The following is a 6,792-nucleotide window of genomic DNA, read 5'->3' as shown; positions in this document are numbered from 1 at the left end:
CTGAACCATCCCAACACTGAGTTTGTGTTCTGCTCAGAGCTTATAATTGCACAAAGAAAAGCCTTGAACTTCGGCTGGGATTTTCAAGGCATTTCAAAACATGGATAGGTGCCTGGATAGGATTTTCTAAACCACCTAAACACACAATTCCCTATACATCCAATGAAATTAAGCATCTAGGCACCTTTGGAAAGTCCCATTTGATTCAAGTCCTAATGTGTTGAGATGCCTATATAGATGTAAGGCATGTAAGGCATTTGTCTTAGCTTTAAGTACCAAAGTCTTTTAAAAATCTGGCCCCTTTTCTCTTCTAATGAATGCTGCCAATGTGATCTAAAAACTCAGAATGCACTTTTTTCCCGATAGAGAACTACCGAAGAATTTAAAGGCATGGTACCTAATTTAAATTATTATAACTGAGACTGGCTCACCTTGGCTACATACTCTCTCATCTCCATGTATATGTTGCTCCCACTATTGCCAAGTGGTAAGTTCCTGTCCACACTGCAAGAAGCGTGAATTCCACTGTGTATACTTTCTTAACATCTCTTACTGCAAGGCCAAATCCCAGGCCACCTCCATGGGAGATTCTGCTCAAAAACAGATGACACAACCTGGTCCCTTAAAAAACTCTAGGCACCAGTGGCAATGCATAGGGTGTGCACAGGGGTGCCTGTGCACCCCCTGAGAGCACTGGTGCACCCCTGACAGCCAATGTTCCCCACTTAGGTGATGGGCAAGGGGGCAGGCGAGAGCGCTGGTGCCCCGCCTGAGAGCACCAGCCGGGGAGTGGGGGCACCAGGAGAATCGATCCCCATGGTTCCCCTGTCACCAATCACGCCAGGGAGGGGAGTTCCCCCACAGCTAGTCATGCTGACCCGGAACTGCCAGCAGTGTGCCTGGTGTGCACAATCAGTCTTGGGGGACCACCCCTGCTCTGACTGGCCACTGAGGGGGCCCTGACTCAGGAGGCACCAGTCACTCATGCTCAGCACCAAAAACTCCTATGAAGTCAATGGAAATTGCAGGTACTCACTGCCTCATAGGAGTTATTAGAGGAGTAGTTCTCAGCCTTTATGGACTTGAAGCACCTTTCACTGGATTCAAGGTATCCGCCATAACCTTTGTGAGTTAAGTGGCACCCAGTTTCAAAAACAAATTTATACATTACGGTGCTTATCTCCTTGCAGAGGGGCTAGGCAGTGAGGGTGGGGGATTGTTGAAGCAGGGACAAGCCCGAGACTGCATTTATCTACTTAGATTATTTGCTTATCTCCTCACATCTTACACTTTGTGGTACCCTTATAAGGATCTGGTTTGAGAATCACTATATTAGAGCAACCCCAAGCTCTTTCTGTATAAGGTAGTAAAAGCTGAGCTCATGAAGGAGCAGATGGTTTCTACTGAAGAATAGATAGGGAATTAATAGATTTTTCTTGTATCATAGCTATTTTTATCTCATTGTTCAGCTGTAATAATTCATTCTACTTATTGTGAACAAACCATGAAATATGAACCATGTATTTTCCATGGGCTATTTCATATTGCTCAGTGTTTTTTTTTCTTTATAATACTTTCTATAAACAATATTATCCTCATCTTTGGTGACCTGTGCACATGGATAGATGCAGTGATCTGGAGAGTACTGCCCTAGCGAGGGTAATAGAACATCACTTAGCATGAATTTGTTTCTGAAGCAGCAAACTGAAGAGTGGAAGTTTTCTGTTTTAAAGGTTCAAAGTCTAGATATTAGCTGTTCTGTAAGAACTTCCTTTCTATGGTTTAAAGCATGAACAACACATGCCCCTGGCAGCTGGGGGGGGCACGGCAGCAGTGGGAGCGCTGTGGCGGTAGGCGGAAGACAGCATTGGCGGCACCTTTTTGTAGGGGGCGTACCACAATGCTCAGGGCACATGCACCTGCATGCACCTCCTATGCATCGCCCCTGGTTTCAAGAGTAAACATCAAGTAATGTAAAAAATTTGGGGTTTCTTTTCTTATGAAGAAAATGACACAAAGGGAAGAACTTTCCCAAATCTTCAGCTATTTTATTTATCTAATTAAAATATTATTTTGCTGTATGCCAGTGGTTTTCAACCTCTCATTCATGGACCACTGGGGGTCCGCAGACTATGTCTAGGGGGTCTGAAAAAGATGACTATGATCAATCAAAAGTATGTGAATAGCCACACTTACAATTCAAAGGGGTCCATACCTCCATTTGAAATTTCCAAAGAGGTCTGCACCTCCAAGAGCAGATCATCCTTCCTCCCTTTCTTGAAGACAGGTACCATATTGGCCCCATTCCAATCTTCAGAAACCTCTCCCAAGCACCACAAGTTCTCAGATATCCTCACCATTGGCCGTGCTATGATGTCAGCCAGTTCCTTTAGCACTCTTGGATGCATTCCATCTGGGTCAGCTGATTTGTGGATGTCCAGCCTCTCAAGGTATTCCCTCAAGAGATCTTCGCCAATGATGGGCATATGTTTGCCCATACATTGGTAATTCTGCACCTTGTCAGGCAGAGTGATTCCATTGAGCTGGTGGAAGACCAGTGCAAAGTAATCATTAAAGAAATTATTTTTTTTCCTCAGTGTCAGTTGTCAGCTGCCTCATTTAGTTTAGCAAGTGTCCAATGTTGCCCTTGTTTTTCTTCTAACTTCCCACATATCTGAAGGAGGACTTTTTGTTGTCCTTGATTCCTGTAGCTAGTTTGAGTTCAGTTTCAGCCTTGGCTTTCCTAGTTCGCTCTGTACAGGTGCGGGTCAGTGCTGAATACTCCTCCTTGCTGGTGCTACCTGACTTTCATTCCTTATAGGCTTCTCTTTTCAGATACGGGAGGTCCATAAGTCCCATATTTAGCCGGGGGGAGGGGGGTGTCACCCAGCCCTTTTTCTACCTTTTCTATGGGCTGGAATGGACTTCTCTTGTGCTTCAAGGATCGCATCCTTAAGGAGCGACCACTCATCATAGACTCCCCTCCCTGTCAGGTCATAGCCACTCAAGGCCTTGGCAACCAGCCTCCTGAGCTTGTGAAAGTTGGCTTTCCTAAAGTCAAGTATTTCTGCATTGCTGACTGATTTGCTAGCTTTGTGATGGACAGAGAAAGTGACCAACTTGTGTTCACTGTCACCAAGCTTCCCCTCAGTTCTCAGGTTGCTCACTAGATCATCCCCTTTGGCCAGTATCAGATCCAGCAGTGCGTTGTCTCTTGTCAGCCCAGAGTCTTCTTGAGACAAGTAAACCTTGTCAATGCAAGTGAGGAAGCTTTGTGACTGATCAGATTTGTCTGAGTGCTCTTCCCATGAGATGTTTGAGTAGCTGAAGTCACCCATGACAACAATGCATCAAGAGCATGCAGCCTCTGCCAATTCCCTAGCAAATTCATGGTCAAGCTCTTCCTCTTGGTTTGGAGGTCTGTAATAGACTCCTACTGTTATGTCTCCTTCACCACATTTCCCCGGTAATCTAACGCAAAGGGTCTCAAGTTGCCCTCCTCGGGAGCCAATCTCCACTAGTAGGGAAGTGTATTGCTCCTTCACATAGAGAGCTATATCCTTGCCCTTTCTTGCAACATGATCCCTCCTGTATAAGGTATAGCCATCTATACCTGTAGTCCAATCATAGGTGGAGTCCCAGCAGGTCTCCATTATCCCTATGAGACTGTATTAGTTTTGATTTAACCTCAATCCCTTGGATATTGGAAAAAGTCATCAAAGAAGCCATTAATAACAGGCTAATGGAAAGCAACATTGAGAGATAGCCAACATGGCTTTGTTGTGGGTAGGTCTTGCCTGCCTGACCAACCTCATTTCCTTCTATGACCAGGTGACGCACCACCTGGACAAAGGGGAGAGGTTGACATCATATATTTAGACTTCCAAAAAGCCTTTGACTTGGTCTCCCATGCTGTCCTCATTGTGAAACTGGGGAACTGCAGCCTCAACAGCCTTATGGTCCAAAGGCTGGGGAACTGGCTTCAAAGTCAGACCCAGGGAATGATAGTCGATGGAACCAAATCAACATGGCACATGGTGACAAGTGGTGTCCCCCAGAGCTCCATACTTGGACCAGTACTCTTTAATGTATTTATAAATGATCTGGATTCTGGTGTCAGAAGTGGACTGGCTAAGTTTGCCAACAACACCAAATTATGGGTAAGAGTGGTTACATTAGAAGGTAGGCTAGCAATTCAGGTTGACCTGGGAAGGCTCAGAAGGTGTGCGGATCAAAACCTGATGGCATTCAACACAGAGAAAGGCAAGTTGCTCCACCTTGGGGGAAAAAAAACCCACTCCATACTTATAGGTTTGGCAGTGCTACACTCACTAGCACCACTACTGAAAGAGACTTGGGGGTCATAACTGACCACAAGATGAACATGAGCCACCAATGTGATGCTGCAGCCAGCAAAGCAAACAAAACCCTGGCTTGCATCTACTGATGCATCTCAAGCAAGAACCTGGAAGTCATCCTCCCACTTTTCTTGGCCTTGGTGAGGCCACAGCTGGAGTACTGCATCCAGTTCTGGGATACAGACTTTAGAAAAGATGTGGAGAAGCTTGAGAAAGTCCAGAGGAGAGCCACATGCATGATTAAAGGACAAGAGAGTAGGTCTTATGAGGAGAGGCTGAGAAGTATGGGACTCTCCAGCCTGGAATTGCAAAGACTCAGGGGTAACTCGGTGGCAGCCTATAAGTATATAAGGGGTGTACATCAGGAACTGGGAGAATGTCTGTACACCAAGGCACCCCAAGGGAAGACAGGGTCACAAACTCCTGGAAGACGATTTTAGGCTAGACATAAGGAAAAACTTCTTTACCGTTCAAGTCCCCAGAGTCTGGAATAGACTGCCCCCAGAAGTGGTGCAAGCATCTACTCAGGCATCCAAGTGTTTCTTAAAGGTGTCCAATCTTGCTGGGATCATATGACCCCAGCTGGCTTCCTGCCCCTTGGGCAGGGGGCTGGACCTGATGATCTTGTGAGGTCCCTTCCAACCCTAATGTCTAATGTCTATGAAGAGTGCCCATGTGTACCAATTTAGCACACAGGAATGTGTACCAGTTTAGCTATATTTGGTTTAAAAACCGATTTAAATTATACTGGTGCAACTTGCTTATATAGACAAGGCATTTAGCTCCTAAATAACATATACTTTTGAAAATTTCACCCATGGTCTCTACTTGCCCTATAATTTGTGTAATACTTTTTTGATCCTGGCTATCCTATCTGCCTGCCCAGTCTCCTGGGACAACAAGTTCTACAAGTTAACTGCACTGTGTAAGAAGTACTTTTTCTTGTAAACTCATCTCCTGCTAATTTCAGTAAGTGTGCCCTAGTTCTAATATTCTGGGACTCGGTGAATAGTAGTTTCCTATTCGCTTTGTCCATGCCCTTCAAGCATAGGCAATGTATGGGGGCGGGGGCACATGCCCCCCCCCCCCCCGCACTGACCCCCCTGACAGTGAGTGCTCTAGCTGGCCACTGTGGGACCTCTCCCCTGGTCGCTGGCTGACCACTGGGGGACTTCCCCACCCCCCCCGCCCCACCCCCGACTCAGGGGGGACCAGTGCCTTCCAGCATTCATAGATTCTCTTATATCACCATTTAACCTTCACCTTTCCTAAGTGAAGAGTCCTAGCCTTCATCTTTGTTGCCCTTTGCTATGCTTTTTCTAATTTCACAGTGTTCTTTTTGAGATGTGAAGACCAGAACTGCACACAGTATTTGAGATGTGGAAACAGCTCAGATTTATGAAGTGGAATAATCTTTTCTACTCCCCTTCTCCCCCTCCCCCCCCCCATGTCCTTCTTAATGATACCCAATATTTTATTGCCTTTTTCTGGTTGCTGTGTACATTGACCACAGTGAGAAAGAAAAAGTCAAAGCTAAAATAATGAAAAAGGAAGGACAATTCAAACTACTATTTTTGTTCCTTACTATCCTGACATCACTTCTGTGTTAGTTTAAGAGACTGTTTCCTAAGCCAACCCTTTTGCTAAAGTAATGCTCTAATTTTAGGCTCATCATACAGCTACAAAATGTTTTCTTTATAAAAGATTGTAACATGGCTTTAAGACAATCTCTTTGTTCACAGGGTTCAGAAATAGAAAAAAGATTTGAAATATTTTTTCTAATTCACTTTCTATATCTTTACGTGGTATTTTGTTCCAAGAAAAATCAGAATAATAAAATGCATGCACTTGCAGTGTGCTGCAATGTGCTTATTATTTTGCTATCCTAATACACTCTGATTTTCTCTGCAAACAGATGCTATAAATGCTGCTCCTAATTAAATATTAAGGGCCAGATTCACAGGAGGGCCTATGCCAGCAAAAGACTCCAAATCTTGGCACAGAACTCCAAATCCACTGAAGGGATGGTTGTAGATGTACAAAATACTTGGAATCTGTTGTACTGTGGGGCCTGCAAGCAGCCAAACCCTCTCAAATGGCTGGTGCTCTCTGGGTATGTGATGTGTCTTGGGCAACTGGGAGATGCACTGATCCAGATCATCTGTGGCTGATAGAGATCCTGGAGCATGCAGCCAAATTGGAAGCTTCTCCACGCTCATTGAGCCTTCAAAGGAGAGCTATGATGACAGAATCACTACTTGCCTTTGAGATGGGGACTTTTCTAAACTACTACAGCAGCTTTCATCAAAAATGTGAAACACAAACTGTATCTCTTATCCTACCTAGGGTGAATCTGACCCTGAGTTATCAAGAAATTGATGGGGCCAAAACTTGAATGGACCTTTGCCACTTCGGCTTATAGGAACAGCTAGAG

This window comes from Alligator sinensis, unplaced genomic scaffold, assembly GCF_000455745.1.
Source record: "Alligator sinensis unplaced genomic scaffold, ASM45574v1 scaffold29_1, whole genome shotgun sequence".
Classification (NCBI taxonomy): Eukaryota; Metazoa; Chordata; order Crocodylia; family Alligatoridae; genus Alligator; species Alligator sinensis.
The sequence above is the reverse complement of the archived record's forward strand: the minus strand, read 5'-3'. Positions refer to the sequence as shown.